The sequence below is a fragment of the Anser brachyrhynchus genome (assembly GCF_964034855.1).
Source record: "Anser brachyrhynchus genome assembly, chromosome: 5".
NCBI classification, from domain to species: Eukaryota; Metazoa; Chordata; class Aves; order Anseriformes; family Anatidae; genus Anser; species Anser brachyrhynchus.
The window spans coordinates 34259021-34276910 of NC_137699.1; the positions used below are offsets into that span (position 1 = coordinate 34259021).

Genomic DNA, 17890 nt, shown 5'->3' on the forward strand with positions numbered 1-17890 from the left:
CTGACTCTCGGTATTACTGAGTACTCATACCTCCCACCGCAGGCACTCTTCGTGCTTGGAAACCTGAGTCCTAAGTGACTTCCCCAAGAGTCTGTGGCCAAATGGAGAAATTAACGCAGATCCTACCCAGTCCCAGTCCACTTCTTAATCAGAGCACAATTTGCCCTGCCCTACCTAGGTCCTTACCCCAGAGAGCTCATTAAAACAAACTCACAGGAAATCAAAGTCACTATTGCACAAATGGGGAAGGATTTACACACGCTGCCTGGGAAGTCAAAATAACACCTCCCGCTCCACTTCACCATTCTGCTCCCCTACGCTCCCTGACCCAAATTAAGCAAGATCCAAGTCCTGCTTCCCAAAATAAAGGTCAGAGCCAGGCTCCTGAGACCCTTCTGGGGGTCCCGAGTTCCTGTATTAGCCTTACGATTATTAAAAGGCCAACATTAAAGGAAGTCCAGCCCTGAGGCCACTGTTGATCTAATAAACACTGGAATTAGATTTCTTCTCAGTGAAGAGGCTGCCCGCCTGATGGCATGAAGCCAACATTTAAATGCTACTGTTGCTCAGAGCCCTAAATTAGTTTTGGATCTGGGGAGTTTGCCTTGAGCTACAGCCAAAAGAAACATAGGAACTGAAGGGAAATTTGTTAAACGTTAACAGAGCTGCAGGAAAGGACTACAGCAGGACTAGTAGGTGGCAGGGAGGAAGGAGGGGGAGGCACAAACAAACAGAAGAAACAGAAAAAAGAAGCAAGATACGGGAAGACACCACCGAGTAAGAGTATTTTTGTGCAGAAGCGACTCCCCGTCCAACCTCCCACTAGGCTGTGTGAAAAGCAGACTCTTTGGGTCTCACTTTCTCCTTTTTTTTTTTTTTTTTTTTTTCTAACTACAGTAGTTCTCATCCACCTTCCTTTCTCCACATTCAAAATACAGAATAAGAATGAGGAAATTCTGTTATTCCTAGCTCCTTGGCTATGTCAAGGCTGAGTTACCGTGAAACTTAAGTCCCGTCCTTGGTCAACCAAGAGCAGATGGTGACTTCCAGTCTCCCCGCTTGGGATCTTCACAGAGCCCATGTTCTCACAGGGAGCGGTACGCAGCTGCCTGCAGGAACAGCTCTAGCAGCGGGCTCTCTTTTCAAGAAAAGGATGCAGTGAAGACAGAGCAAGATCTTAACTGTCTATTCATACCATCCTCCATTTTCACTGATGAATTGTATGGACTTCGCATAATGCCCTTCTTACCTTGAATACTCAAACACTACATCTAATACTAACGTCTATGCAAAGAGAGGATGAAGATATTTCCATCTGTTTTGATGCTTTTCCTTCTCCCAACAAGAAGGAGCTGAGCATGAAGACTCCCCCAGTTGCTTCCTGTGAAGCCAAGCCAGTGAGGGAACAACCTGCACTGACAGCTTCTGATGGAAGCAACCACAGATGCAGGACAAGAAAAAGGAAGATGAGCAACTTTCTGCTCAAGAACCTCCTATTGCTCCTATAAACCCTTCTTATTTGGAGAGGTGAACTGGAAGATTTTAGATAGCAAAAAGTAATCCCTCTGTCACGTTCCCAAAGGCCCCACAAAGAACCTTTGTTTGCTACCAACTGTATCCCTGCTCTTTTCACCTCTCTAGGGAAACATTTCCGAGCCAGTGGGCACACACGTGCAGGGTTTGCTGTAGAAAAGGATAAAACAGCCGAACAGCACACTCATTAGAGATCTTACATCGCCATCTTTTACTCTGCCATGCTTGAAGCTAAACATTGCTGGGGGGCTAGAGCGCTTCCTCCCCCCCAGAATCTCACACTGCAACACAGAGACCCCTTTCAAAGCCTGAAGAGTCTGTTTGAATAACTCATCTGTTCTCAACAGCAGAAGCAAACTGCAATCATGATGTTAAAGATGGAGAATGAGCAGAGAGCATTCAGCCATGTCTGGACACTAAATCAGTTGACTGATAAATAAAGAGAACCAGAAGTATCACAACCTAGACCTTTTTTTCCATTGATTTGAAATGAAACCAGAGTTTTCACTCAGAAAGAGGTCTCTAAGCATCTTGAAACTCCATCCTTTCACTGCTCAGATAATGTATGTCCAACCTGTCTCTCTGCTTTCAATCTCTGCATCAGTTCCCATGTTCACCTGAACTACAGCTTTGTTCTCGCATAGATTACAACATTCTTTTATATACCTACCCATTTTTTCACTTCATATAGACCACAGGTTTATTTGCGTTTCTACTAAGTTTGTTTGCAAAAATCCACAAGGAGCCTGGGGAACTTTCCAGGTCCCTTCATGAATTTTTTCCTATTGTTGTACTGAAGAAAGCCCAGAAGAGGAGACAGATGTGGACAAGGATTGCTAAACTCGCAAAATTATTAATATATAACCAGTGACATTTGAGCAAATTCCAATACAACCTCTCCATGAGCACAATATCCCCAAACCTTATTTTCATTCTTCAGCCACTTGTCTTTCATGAGGTAGAGTCTGTTTACAGGGCTCCTGCTGTGCATGCAACCCTTTCCCCAAATGACAGAAGTCTTCTCTCACACAAACATGTAAACACCGACCGGGCAATGCTGACTCTGGTGAGCATCCCCCTCCCCTGTGAGCCTCGTAAAGGGTTAAGGCCCAGTTATCGCATGCTGGTAGGCTGACAGCTTTATGTCTGTAGTGTCTATGTGGGTTTCAGACTCTCCCTTTAATCGGGTTCCATTGCAATTAATCAGTGGGCTTTTATAAGAAAAAAAAATAATAATAATAAAAACAGCTAGCACTCTATTCAGCCCAATTCAATCTGTCCGGCCAAATCTCATGACCAGCTGGAATGCCCCTTTCCTAGCCTGCCCAGCAGGATGCCCAAGAATGGCGTGTGAACGTTTCTCTCTGCTCCTGCTCCAGCGTTAAAATGAACAATAGTCCCTGCCAGTGTCATTCTTCAGCAATTCATCTCTTCCTGTCGCCAGACTCTTTCGTTCCTTCTTGCCCCTTCCACCTTTTTTGTATGAAAAACAACAGCAGATCGGCAGCAATATAATAAAATAAAATTGTATTTACTTGGGAGATTTGGGGGAAGGGGCAAGGAGGGGGCTGGGGGGAAAGGCAGCCCCCACCCCCCTTCTGCAAGGAAGACAGAGACCGGGAGCGTTCTCAGGCCCCAGCTGACCTGCTCCGCTCCACGCCTGCCTTCCCTGCTGCAAGGAGCATCGCGTGTGCCAGGGGGGCTGCAGGGGGGACGGGGCCCTTTTCTTCTGGAGGATGTTGGAACTGTAATTACAGAGAGGCAGTTTCCGGGGGGAAATTAACATGGATCTCAACTCATGTTCCTTGTGTTTCTCATGGGCAGACGTGTGGCCTTTGCTCAGCTCTCTCATTCACCAGGGAATGGGTCAAAAGAGGCTGCAAGAGGCTACAAGCGGCACTGTTAGGAGAGACTTGGCTCTCCTCTTCCTAAAGGAGCGAAAATAGGAGGGAGATGCTATGGGACAACTCCAAGGAAAAAATAACCTTGTAGTACGTACGTATGTATACACACACGCTTACACACGTTCCTCTCCAAAATGGGGAATGTGTCAGTGCAAAGAATCAGACACAATGAACGCTGTACGAGGAACAAGTTAACCCCAGGGCCAGCAGTGGAGAGCATGCTAAGAGTGGACACACCGTGACTCCCAAACACCACCTCTCCCTCTTTTCACTGAAGGAAACTGAGGGGCCAGGTCTAGCACACCAACTGTTACAGAAAGATTTTAGTAAATTTACTTCTACAGATATGAATTTGAAAGGTTTGCTTCCTGGTATGAAAAAAATCTCACAGCAGGACTGAGCAACAGCCTGGCAAAAATAGTATCATACAGCATGCTTCAGAAGAAAATAAAGCCAGCTGATACTGACAACACAGTACATTTAAAACACAATGGAAGGAAAAGAGAGCAATACAGGTGGTAGAGAAGTAAAACACCATGGCAAACCAGTCAGTCTCAGGCCTCTCAAACTTCAAATCTCCTTTTCCTAAGAAAAAGGACAGGCAAAAGAAAAGAACCTGAAAGATATAAGCTGCTTTTTGGCAAGCCACTACAGAAAAGTGAGACTTGGGAGCACGAAACACAGGCAAGACGTAGAAAAGGAGAGCAGGAGGCAGCATCTCCCATCTCACACCTGCCCAGATGCCCTCATCACTTTTCTGTTACCTAATAAACTTCCCTACTTCCATAATTTTTCTCCTGTTACTCTTTCCTTCTCAGCTCCTACCACTCTCTCTACAGCAACACTACAAGAACAGATACACAATATACACACCAGCATGGCATTTCAAGTGGGCTCATTCTACCTTCTCAGAGAAGGATGCTCTTTCAGCCTTGAACAACAACTCTGCTTACCTGGAGTGCCCAGAAATTCAAACCTGATCCAAATCAGGTGAAGACAGTGAGCCCTCTCTCTATTCTGACTGAGAACACATACCTAAGTTTAAGCCGATGCAAGATGACTGCAAAAAAACAGCTAAGTGATCAAGATGGAAAACAGCTAGTGAAAAGTTAACCCTTCAAAATTACATGAAAGAACTTGCCCAGGCAGACAGGTTGCTTTACTATCTGGAATCACACAGCTGCATGTTTTGTGCACTGGCTTTGCTGACTTGCGGGATGACAGAATCAACTATATAGGGAACTCTATGTTATTTTTTGCATTGCAACGCAATCTTCATTACTGCATTGTATTGCATAGAAATAGCCTACTCAAGCTGTCTTCTCCTCCTCCTCACTGCCTGCTCAGCCCAGCAGGCAGCCTCCTCTCAGAAGGCATTATCTAGACCCCAGTTCCTCTGCAGCCCTGCACTTGGGCTAATACTTGGAGCAGAGCTCCTGTTCAACTCAAGCCGGACACTGAATAGCCAATGTTCATCACAGAGAGAAGTCGAAGAGGCTTTTGCTGTCTGCCTTTTTAACCTCTACTCAACACATACCAGTATTGATTTTCAAAGATTTACAACTCCACCATACGCGGGTGGATTTCAGAGAGAGCAGAGAGTCTTTGAGTACTTTCCACTTTTTCTATTTCTGGAGCATGGGAGGCTTACAAACCATGCACAAGTTTCTCTGCCGAATGGCAAGATTTTAAACGTGGGAAAACAAAGCGTTTTCCCTCTATCTTTATTCTACAAACTCACTGAACCATTTTTAACTGTAGTTTTACAGAGGGTTTTAAGTAGAAAACCTTCTCTCTCCCCCTCACGTTTCAGCCTTGGAAAGTTAGAAGTTTTAGAAGCTGGTCAAACTTTAAGCAACTGAAAAGAGTGAAAATGAGTCAGGGACTATGGTAGACTTGGTTCCTATGGCACCACTCCTCTCACACACATGGCCTTCTGTTTCAGAGGTATAAGAAACCTTCTCTTCAATTTCTAATTCATTAACACACACTGCACTCAAAGCAATTGTTCTGAACTTGCACTTAAAGGTTTATTCTATTTTACTTCTCAGGAGAAATTGTGTTCCCAAAAGCGTGTCTTTTTCCAGGCTCATAAGCCAGTCTAACTGAAGTTGTTCTCTTTCCCTACAAACCTTGCCCTCAGTTGCAGTTGTGATGATGTAAGGATAAAATGCCTCTACAAATATTGCATCGTGAACAATATGGAAGAAAGGGGCAGTCACCAGATGCCAGTGAGGATAAGGATGCTTTAAAAAAAAAAAAATCTCCGTAAGGATACTTATGCACACTCTTTTGACTCAGGTCTGTATTTGGCATGTCAGTAATTTCTTCCCACAAAAAAAAAAAAAAAAAAAAAAAACCTCATTCTACCCTCATCTCCAAATGAGAGGCATGGATGTCCCTCATTTGAAAGTATTCCCTGTATCCACACTAAGAACTTTACTGTGAGCTTTACCATAGCACAGCAGTCTTTCCTTCTCTCAACCTGCATATTCTCCCACATGCTGACACAGAATAATCTTTACTTACATAATTCTGCCAATCGCTTAGAGACTGGATTCAGTTTGGAAATTTTGCTGGGATTTAACTGACTGGAAATAGAAGACGAGCCAGGCCTTGGCCAGAGTTCAGGAAGTCCACCCTCCATATGAGCAGCCCGTAGTTACATTCAGACTGAAGCATCTCTAGAACTACGACCTTAGAACAATGCTGACACAGGTAAGCAGCTCCTGGCCAATTTTAAATTCTGACATGATTTGGAACAAAGATGATGCTTCTGGCATCATTTCTACTACAACAAGAGCATCCGGTGTAAGAAGTTATTTTAGTCTTTAATACACAAATAATGCCTGCTACACAGAGTATCCAAAGTAAAAATTTAGCCCTGAACTGCAGGCTCGCTGGGAGCCCTGCAGGGATGGAAAAGAATGTTTAAAGGAGGCTGCCTGGCTACTTTTTACCCTTAATGCTGGTGAGAAGTGAGCTTGTATGGTCTCTCGTCACAAACAAGTAGTTTCATGCCATTTAAATACCATCACGAGAGCTTTAGAAAGAGAGGACAGAAACAGCACGTAGGTAAGAGGTTACCAGGCTATTCCAGAACTACAATCAGAGGTGCAAGGAACTCCTAAGGCTAAAACCTATCAGGCAGTCAAGCTTCAGTAACTTGCTTTAAACAGATATCAATGCTCTGATTTCTTTCACATCTGGAGCTGGGACACAGATCAAATAAACTAGAAATAGAGAGATAGTTCACAGGTAGTAGAGGGAACATAAAATCAAGTATAAAAACATACAAAACAGTTGAGCAGAAATAAGCTAGACATACTTAACATGAGAAAAGTCTGCCCTTTCAGCCTACGCCAACACTTTAGATGAAACCACCCAGAAGGGATATGTCAGCTAATGTCTCCTACTAAAAGAAAAACCCTAAAGGAGACTGGCTGAACCCAAACCATTACATGCTGTCTGCCCAAACCTCCCTCCTCCCTCACATCCAACACTGATGCCCCCCAAACCCTCCAGCTTTAATGTGGATGCTGAACGCTGACAAAGGCTCCCTTTAAAAGGCTGGACCACAGAAGCTGGAGATAAATCCCCCTCCACCCATCTCTGTTTTGCCCTCCCTCCTGTATACAAATTTTCTTTCCCCCCCTCCCACCTTTCAAACCCATCTCACCCTCCTCCCCTCGAAGTGATTAAGGGAAAGCTGTAGAAATATTTGCCCAAAGCTGAAGCCCGTTGCTGGGCCCAGCTGTATTGTCGGTAGGAATACACACAGCAAACTTGCACTGAGGAGCCCTGCGGGACTCCAGGCACTTTGGGGAGGCTTTGTGAGCCCAGCTCCGCATGCACCAGCCAGACTATTGTGAACGGGAAACAGAAAAACCGCTACAAACCCAAATGTTCCCCCATTCCCGTTCCCCCCCCTCCCCAGGTGCCCCCCTTCCACCCAGTGCCACCTTCCCTAAGACAAATTGAGAAGGGAGGGGGCCGCTGCTATAGGGAATGAAAAGGTTTCCTCAGTTAGATTTAAGGCAACAAGTCAGAGCTGGAAGGAGCCCTTTATCTGCCAGGGAAGCCTCCCACTGCTCCAGAGCTGGGCCGAGCAGGGATCCTGGGGGCCAGCTTTCTGAAGGCTGCCATTGATTTGTCACTGGTGATAAGTGAGGCCGGGGCCGTTCCCACAAGCGCCTGCAGAGGGGACGGCTCTCCCACAACACCCGACGGGGGAGAGGCGCAGCAAACCACGAGAAAACACAGAACCTGGAGGTCAAAAAAATCCGGAAAGTCTCCTTTCTCTGGTTTGGAACGGTTCGGAAGGGCAGCGAGGCCACTCACGAACCCCAAACCTTCCCCAGGCTAGAAAGAGCAGACAGGAATTCTTCAGCCCTCACCTCCAAAGGGCCACGTAGTGCCAGCTCGGTCAAGCAATATTCCTTCAAAAACTCCCCAGCCGCTCCTTTGCCAATTGCAGAGGCTTTCAAACACGCTCTATTTACACAGACACTCTTTGCTCAAGCAGATGCTGCTAGAAACCCGTTCTTCTGCTTTTTGGGAGGGGAAATCTTTTCTCACAGTACTAAATAAATGAGTGAGGCTAATGAAGCACCATGTCTAAAAGGTGAATTCCCAAAGCAACAGGAGATCTTAAAGGAGCACCAGAGCTCCCCCAGGGAACATACAAATAGAGCAGCAGCTGCCCGGGCAAGACCAGATGCAGATGGGTGAACTGAAAGCAAGACAAAAGAGAAAGAAAAAAAAAAGCCAGAAGAAAAAATCAGTAAAAGAAATAAAGATCCCTGGCCTTTTCTGATGTGACTAATTAGGAAGGACCATCAAAAGTGGTTCAACCAGCATTGTGAAGTGTCCCTCGTGTGCTCTGAGGCGCTGAGGAGGTTTGGAAGCACGTAGGACGTCTTCCCTTCCTCTCTCTGCCCTCAGCAAAACCTCTCAGCTTGCTTCTCTGCTCCGTCCACGCTGAGGCTGAGGCACACAGGCCTCATAACACGACTTGAAGACCAAGAGATTCAAGTCTGCAGAGGGAGAAGAACATCCTGCCTGCAGCTCCTTCCAGTTCAATCAGCCCAGACCCAGCAATCCGGAGGATCTTATCTGGCAAGATGTTACCTCGGGACACTTGTGCACAGCTCCCAAAGCACCAGTTTATAATCCAGCCCACTAAAATAAATGCAAGTTGCCAGGCTGTAAACTGTGACATTCAGCACTATTTTACCTCTTATTCAGCCATTCCAAGGCCCAGGACAGACCCCTGGGAGGGGTCATTACTGCAGACAGCCTGGTTAAATTTGCTCCTATACAAGCGAAGACAGCCTCCGTGAACCTTCAGTGGGGGACAAGCAGAATATCAGACCACTAACACATCAAATCCAGTCCAACAATTTAACAGGTTTAAACAAAACAAACAAACACAGCAAAACAAACAAACACAACCTTTCGTTCCTGTCTGGGAACCAGCCAGCCGCTCGGAACACAAGTTTCACGTGCTTCTCTCACCAGAAATATCGCTCTGCAGCCAAGCAGCCACGTCCTATACGAGCCAAAGCTTTGGAGCAGTCCTGAAGTGCAACCCAATTAAAGCCCACTGAAGACTTCTGTCTCCTCACGAGCACGGATTGAATTATCTCCTGAGCTTGGTGAACCTCCTTGGACCACTGCCACTGCTTGGGAACCTGGAAATAGGCATATGTCCAGCGAGACTCCAACGTGCACACCTGATTAACCTCTAGAGCTCCATGAGAAGCAGAACTAAAAAAGCCAGTTTCAGATGGGTTCATCTCGAATAGTTAGTCAGTTTTGGTACGTCTCTTGCCAAATGTAGGGAATGCATTCTTTGATGTCTAACAAAATGCAAACTCACAAGTAATCTTCACCTACAATCCAGTCACTTAGGTGGTGCCTCCCCTTTATTGTGCTGCCTATTTTCATGAAACTTATTCTCTGGGACCAGTTTTTTTTGGGCGAGAAGATATGCACACACATTGAAATAACCATTGTTTCCATCCAAAAGCAGGGTAAAGATGCCTGCAGATTTTTCTCATGAGAAGAGCCAGTATTAACAATATTATTAAGAATTCCTTCTGATACTACTTCCTGGACCAAGCTCCAAGACCTGAGATGCATATCTAAATAAAAGAACACAGATTCCCCACAAAGCCCACAGTTTATTTCAGCAGACACACCATTCAGTCCTGCAATAAGAATTTTTGGCACTTTTTTTTTTAAATAAAGGTTTTTAAACTCTTCTGTCTACAGAGCAAAAGTTTACCTTACACACAGACATGTTGCCTCATACTTGAACCATCATCTCAGAGCCAGAAAAACATGAAAAGAAGCTGTTCCATCTTCAGTTGACTTGAGAGCCATTTTCCTTCTCTTATTCCACTGTACTTTAAGGAGTAGGGTGCAACAAGCCATGCTGAAGCAAGCTTTTGAGACAACTTGTGGGCGCTGCAAGAAGTGACGTTATCCAGCCAAATATACCGTGCTTTCTCTGATCAAAGAATGACCCAAGTCTCTCAGTGTTATAACCGCCACCTAAAATAACTGGACAGCAGCTAAGATGCTGCAGAACACAGGGCTACTCTTCTAGTTACTTCCATTTGTAGCAGAACTTTATCTCCAGTAATTACAATCTACCTTGAGAAGTTCCTGGTTTTTTTTCAGTTGGATGCAGACTTTTTTCTGTCTTTCCACTCCTAAGCGGAAGAGTTATGTAGTAATCTATTTTAGTGGTTATGCAGTAAAATGACTTTTTTCAGTCACCAAAAAAAAAAAAGGATTTATATGATGGGGGCAAAGGTTTCAGTGTAGAGCTGTATCTTGACTGAATTTGCTAAGTATTTCTTGTACCTTGCATTCCCATTCCTAAACCCTGTGAAAACATAATATTTATTCCTACAGATAATTCTCTACTAAGTAAGAACATCTAGTACGTTTGGAGCTTCAGCCAATAAGCCTTGAAGGCTCAAGATCAGTCTACTGCATGCTTATCACAGTATGCCTCTGAGCTACGTGCCATTAGGGTCATGATAGCATACATCTCGGCTTGGAATTGGGGCTTCCTCAGAGGCTGAGCTCGGTTAGCTTTTCCATCTCCTGGTCCTTTATTCTGAGGTTGAAAGTTGATTAATTTCAGATTCTGAGAAGAAGAGTGCTTAGAGGTTCGTTCCCCTCCCTCCATTTTTTTTGTACACTATCAGACAATGCAGAATTACAAATAGCAGCAGCGTTCTGGAAATTGTTCCCACGTTCCTCCTTAAAACTGTACAAATACTTGGCAAACTGAAATACATACAACATGATTTAGGTATCAAGTCCTCAAAAGAGCATGACTATTTTCCATGTGGAAGATATAATCTCCTGCCCTTCATGCTATAACCTAGTTTCTTGACTTCTTTGCCAGATATCCTCCCAAAACAAACCCTCTTCTGTGCATGACAAGCAAAGGACAGGAAGCAGTCTTGATTTGACTATGCTTAAGCAGTAAGACAGCCCACAGGTCCTCCAGAAACAAACTGATACTTGATCAAAATGGGAAAGAAACTTCAAGACTGCGGTTTCGTATTCATCAGTAGCAGTAGCTCAAAGGGCTCCCAGCCCTCCTTTCCCTACCACCAGCCCCATGACTCTCCATGAGCTCGCACAGGTCTTTGTACAGCCTTTTAAGAAATAGATCAGGGAAAATGGTACAGTGAGGGATGAGCAGGGGAAATTGGAAGGGTCTTCTAATTCCTTCTCACCCAGTTCATCTGGATTTCTCACTCAGCTTCACTGCTCATGAGACCATAGCCCCAGAGCCAAACTGACAGGAGAAGAAGTTGGGGTCATTTCCTGTTTACGGCTTTACAGACGTATTTACTACAGTGGCTCAGGAGTTATTTTCTTCTTCCAGTCTGTTTACCAATTGTTTGTGCATTTAGAAGTAGGGTATGCATGCTGCCATGCTCAAAATTCTTATGAAAAGGAATAAACATGGTGAATTAGATCATTCTACACTTGAGTACAGTAAATGTTTAAAAACATAACATTCTAATTTGGGAAAAAGCCACTGGCTTCAGTACGCAGGAAAAAAAGAGCTCTTAAACAACCAGTTACCATGGTTCAGTTTTTTACCCTTGCAAGAAGAAATTCTGTTGCCTCCAAAATCAAGTTGTCATCTATCCTTAGACGAAAAAAAGAATGTCTCAACCGTTGGCACACCTGGTCCAACTATCACAGTGAACAATTAAGCCACTGCCTGCAAAGGGGACACTCCCAAGTCAAATTCTGTACAGAAAATCTCCAAAGCTTTTCAGAAAGAAAAACACACTTAAGCTATTGGGAGTATGGCTGCTAAGGCCAGCTACGTATTTACAGAATTGTACCCAGCAATTTAGCTTCCTGCTACAAAGCAGCAAAAGGAACATTTAATAATTATTATTTGAAGTTGGCTGCAGCTAAACTATTCCAAGTCAGGAATCCATGGTTTAACACTTGGATTCCTAACCAAGTCCAAGTTATGCGTCTGTTCTCATATTTCTTGACCTTTGTGGTTACATGGTTAAATATCCATTTGTGATCCATCCTAAAAGTTGCTACAGTCAGTATATGGAAAAGAACGAAAGAGACATGAAGGTTGAGAAGATCTTTGTGAGATAGGTTCAGATATGATACCCCTCATTGGACTAAATGACAAGCATTTATTGAACACACTGGCAGAAAACAGGAACATGTGCTACCTAGGACAAACACAGCAAGATCCTTTTAGAAAGGCATTACATCTGAAAATAATTTTCATTCTCCTGGTATCAGACCCCACACATACCAAATGTATCCATTTACTAGTGATAGTGCAGTATGCAGCACGTCAGAAGGGGGAAAAAGAATAGAGAAGCACAGCTTCAACAAAAAGGCATTCTGAGGACGGCGAGGACAAGAATTATCAACATACAGATTAAAGGGCAAAACATTTAAGAGCCCTTATTTACTATGTTAATCAGTATTTCATTATGTTTTTTCTTGTTACTTGATACGTCTGTCAATTTATTGCATGCAAAAACTATGAACTCTTCAGCAGGGGCTGTCCTTATTGTATGCAAACACTGGATATAACAATGCAAAGCTCTGATTTCCATCAGAGTGGATCTTTACACGATCCAATTGACAACTCATGTGTGAGATTCAGCCTGTGCAGATCTTCCCCTTCAGTCTCCCACATATTCATTCAGGGAGAAGGGAAACGGCTGCTTAGGCAGCTGATGTTTCCAAACAGCTACCTCTGTCTTCCTTTGACCGGCCAGGCACTTAGAGCAATCGCTGCCATTTCTACATCAACTCAGGAGAAAGGTGGCATTGTGCCTCCTTGTGTGTGCATGCCCACGCCAGGCTTGTCAAACTACATCACCACATCAGTGGAGAGGTGGGAAGAACAAAACTCGAATCCAGATTCTCCATCTAAGGGTCAAAAAAACTCTTCACTACACATAAGTCATTTAAAAGCAAGATTAAGGAAGCTAGCAAGGGGATAAATCTTTTCTTATTTAGAATGACAATTTCTCTGGCAACAACTCAGAACATAAACCTGTGTTAGCCCAAGAAACACAAGATAGGAGGTATTTGCTTCAAGTTTTAATGAACAGATGTTTTCCCCACAAAAGGCATCACTAATTAACATACTGCACCAGTTCTAATAACTATAGGTTAATCTTTCACTGCATGTTGATGCTAATACAGTTAGGACTGTTAATTACAGGCATGACAGGTAATGTTTTACATAAGCTACAGAAACTGGATCTTGTGCTTGAATTCTCCCCTCTCTTTGTTCCCAGAGCTGGTCCTTCCAACCTACAGTAAAGATAAAGCAAAGAAGCAGCAAACCACCGCCAAAGGAAAAAACTAAGTCGGCCTTGCCTCCCTCCATCCCTCATATTTCTATCAGTCCATACTGACTGGCTCACTGAAGAGCAGTTCTGTTCAGCTCGCAAATACCATGCAATCTGTGGTATTGCTGGTTTCACCATTTTGCAGCTTAGCTCTGCTGATAGATCAACAAGTCAAAGCGATTCATCCAGCAGACACACGCATACACAAACCTATCAAAGGGACAAGAGGGTGAGACTGCTCTTGTGAGGTAAGCCACAGTTACTTTAGATCAGGTTTAGTGTGAAACCACAGCCCATGCATCAAGGAAGTCGTGTAGCTATAGCCCAAGTCACATATATTCCAGGCAGAGAACCATCCTCAGCCTCATCCTCATCCTCATGAGAGCGTCCTGGTACTCCTACCAATTTCTTCCCCCTCTATCACCAAGAGAGGTATCGGAAGTACCAAAAGCAAGTGGCAGCAGGAACAAAAATTCCTCTCATTCTGATATTCCGAAACACAGGCTTTATATTGCTCTCAAACTGTATTTTGAAGACAATGTTTTCCATAGAGCTAGATTATACTAACCTGGACTCCAAATCAGCTACCTGAATGTGTCCTTAGGAACATAACAGCAAGTCACTTACGTCACCTAAAACAAGCTACTGCATATGCTCCAAGCAAGCCACTGTCCAGCTTATTGTTTAAATGCTTTAAGTAGCATGTTTAATTTACAAAGTTTAAACAGGAAGAAGGGACTACATTTACAGAGATTAAGGAACAGAAGACAGCAAAAATGCAATTCATGCTCCATAAGTCATTTCTTCTAGTGCCCCTGCAAGAGACATGGATCTGCAGGAAGGCAAGTGGGTGATAATTGGGGACAGTTGGAAGCATTGTTTATTTCCTACTAGGGAAGGCAGTAGTTCAGGCCTCCAAGGATAAACCAAAATTTCTTAAGCAGATGGAAGACATTTTGTTTTCAAAGATCAACCATACAACAATGGACCACAGAAAGGAAGGAGCCAATTCACAACAGCAACAAGAAAACAAAATTACTAGAGATTTTAGAGAGGAGTTCTCATCAAAATCTGCACTTACAAAGAACCTCATGTTGCATCAGAACTTGCACCACATCCCACCACAGTCAATTCAAAGATAATTTTATTGGCAAAACAAGCTCTGCAAGTGTTACCCACATGTAAGAGACGCCACACTTGAGCTTCTCCCAAAAGTGGATTCAACATATGAAGTGCTTGCCTTCACAAAGTTTTCAAGAGAAGGCTACGTCGCATGGAGACCAATAATAGAAATGAAAATATACCAATGAATAATGTTTTATTTCTAGTATTATCTTTTCTTGCCTTCTCTCAACTTTTGTATTTTACTCACAGAATTAGAAGATTTCCTTCTAAGTCTCTACTTTTACTTCTCTTTCCCAGACTTTTAAAGTTTGATTTATGGAGTTATCCCTGTATCCAACTCAAAGTTGCACATGCCAGTTCAGGATTTGGTAAGAGTTTGACTTAGTTTTGCACATTTCATTTTGTGCTATCTGCCAGCATGATAACTTTGCGCAATAACTTGTTGCAGTCTAGCTGGCTACTAGGTTTGTACTTTTTTGTTGTTGTTGTTACAGAAACTTGTGTTCTGGTTTAGATTCAGACCAGTTTCTCAAGCAGATGGATTTTGGATTAAAGTTTTTTGCTTCATTACTCTAAAAAGGAGTTTCAAGTCCAAGAAGCAATATTTTCATAGGAATGGACGGCATTTTCGTTTGGTTTCAGTTTATGTGTCTCTAGAACTTCTAGGAGGAAGCAGCTTTTGCTGCTTTGGCTGAGATAGCAGCAAAACCAAGTCTTTCTATGCAAACATCAGCAATGGAAATCCTCCCAGTTCTACTCTGTAGCTATCACTATATAGATTTCATAGATGTAGTCCCACCACATCTTTGCAGATCTGAAAATAAAAAAAGTTAACTTCCATTTGGTTACAATGTAAGAATATACAGAGCTCTGGAATTCATCCATGGGGGAATTGAGTTTAATTTGCCACCAAATGGTATAGCAGGAAAATCTGTGTATTGTACTCACAGATCTCATTGTTTAAGTAGTTAAAATGAGTCTTACTTGCTAGGACCACCAAGTACCCAGCATCGCCACACTGGCATCAAGCCCTTTACACACAAGGGTTCTCCTTAGGCTGGATAGTGCAGGACTAGAGAAGGATGCATGCTCAGCTGCATGCTCAGCTCAGCCCAGACCTATCCTGCAACAGAATAATTATCTCCTTACAGAGCTACGGTCATTTCCCTCCTGTAAGCCTCTCCTCTTCTACTTGTCTCTAAAGGGCACAGAGCCCTATTGCAGATACCTCAAAGACTTTGATATGCAGACTGCAAGGTCAGGGAAACTGGCTCCTTAGGCATATCTAGTCTTCTGTGGCATAACTGATGTCCCTCTTTCCTCACAACACTTTAATAGTCAGTTTAAGCATCCCTGCCATGTTTATTTTAAGACCTTGAAATACAGGATGCAAAGCGTGTTGTTACGACATTGTTCAAGGAAAAGACCAAAACCAACCCAGATATCACATCATGCCTTACCCAGATTAACCTGCAGGACCAATGTACTGCATGCAGTACATTAGCTAGCAAATGTAGGTGTTTTGGCAGCTGTCCCAGTCACTTAAGGGGAAGCCCGAGCTCAGAGGCTGTTTCGCCTGAGCGGGGAAGTCAAGATGTACACACCGAAGATGTCATCTCTGCCTCACTCCCTTCCTTGCTCGAAGGCTTCTGAGTACTGTTTATTTTTATTCTACAACTGATGGGTTGTACATAAGTTTAATTTGCCCTGCATCTCCCATTAGTTCCATACTGTAACCACGTTAGATTTGGCCCTGCATGCCTGATTAAGCTAAACAGGGTTTTTTGTCAAGTGTTTAAAGTAGGCAAGTGCCTGCCACCCCTTCTCCCTGCCAGTTTGTTCAAAAGCATCTGCAGCACGAAAAGTGGTTATGGGTCATTTCTCAGAAACTCATGATCTGAGCTTCTCTTCTCCCTCCAGCATAAGTATTACTGCCATCAAGAGTTTACTTCTCCAGCAGAACCAACCAACAAAACATTACTACAGAATATCACAGGAATCACTTATTTTTTGGACTCTCCTTTTCAGCTTCAGTGTTTGCTCTCAAGTTTTCTGAAGAACTGTGGGTGAAGAATAGACCTTAACAAACAAGAACAGAAGCAAAGGGGAAAAAAAAAAATCTAAGGACAATGACTGGAAAACTTAACCTAAGGAACTAATTTTGTTCTAGTCTGCAATTTGCACAAAGAGCAGCAAAAGATTACAACTCCTCATCTTCCACTTCACAGAAGGCAGGTCACAAACAAAAGAAACAGAGAAACAATGGGTTTCTCTTGTGAGCAGATGAGCCATTTCAAGCCAAAGAAGATTTTAGTGAACAGTTGCAGAAGGCAGGGATCAACAAGGTGGTTCTTCCCTGGTTAGGCGGGGAGGAAGCCTTTGAGTACGTGTAGCCTAGAAATTACTCAATGGATCTCACAAAGATGCAGAAACAGTCAAACTGCCCTTCCAGAGGAGCTGAGGCACAGACAGGGCATCCACCTGCTCCACAGATAAAAGAACTCTGGGCCTGAAAAAAAAAAAAAATGCCCGAAAGGCCTAAAGATCTTCTGTTATTTAAGATAATGCTGACTGCAGGTCTGAATTCTTTCTTACACAAAAATGCAGCGAACAAAAGCCTACAGAGGGTGTTGATTCACGAGCAATGACTGTTCAAACTGGGACAACAGATGAGGTTACCACCCTTGTGGTGGAGACATCTTAACCGCTCATGAATCAGCTGTTCGTGAGTCAACACCCCCTTGCAGCTGTTGTTCGCTGCTTGACTGGGTACAGGAAAGAAGTCAGACCCACAGGCAGTCTTCCCTAAAGCCTAGTAAAGACAGCAAAAGGCGGTAACCTCACCAACCAGATCAGTTCAGTTCTTCCCTGCTTCCACATCAATGCCCAAGAAAAATCCCTTCCCCGGTTTACCTCTGCATGGATACAGCTCTCAATTCAACCTCTTCCCTTGCATTAAAGCCACGTCTGTTTGCAGGGCAACTCCCTGTGCCCTTATCAGGAGACTTCACCTAGTCTCCCACCTACCTACTCCCACATTATGCTTTCTAAGAGTTAGACACTCAGTACTTCTTTTTGAGGGTTCATGACAAAAATGCAGGTAGTACAATAGTATTCCTATGTCCTACTCATCTGTCTATAAGTATCCTTTCATGCTTCTTGGACGTTAAAACCTCCAGAACGGCAACCTCCCATCTATTTCCCTTTCCCATACCACAAACTTTCCAGTCTTCTCTCAGCCAGGCCCATTATGCTTTTCCTCATGCTAATAGGCGCTATGCTGATCAAGGCCTTTTCAAAAGGCGGCACAAATTAGGGGCATGTCCTCAAGCTGTAAGAAACACCTCAGGCTTTTCAAGAGTAACAGGCTCCAAAATCACTGGAGAGGAACAAAATCTCTGAGGTCGTAGAAAAAATATTTCCTAATTTTATCCTTAGGAGCTC

At 43.6% G+C, this 17890-nt stretch overlaps 1 protein-coding gene across 6 annotated transcripts in view; it reads right to left on the reverse strand.

Annotated features, from left to right (window-relative positions):
* LRP4 (LDL receptor related protein 4) overlaps positions 1-17890 on the reverse strand; it is an 89655-nt gene that overhangs the window by 50241 nt on the left and 21524 nt on the right. Inside the window, exon 1 of one of the 6 annotated variants that reach the window (XM_080594640.1) lies at positions 8674-8691. The exons of the other annotated variants lie outside the window; for them this stretch is intronic. The gene's annotated coding sequence lies outside the window, so the exon portion shown is untranslated. Of the gene's footprint in view, positions 1-8673; positions 8692-17890 lie in introns of those variants that run through there. 6 annotated transcript variants of the gene reach the window in all.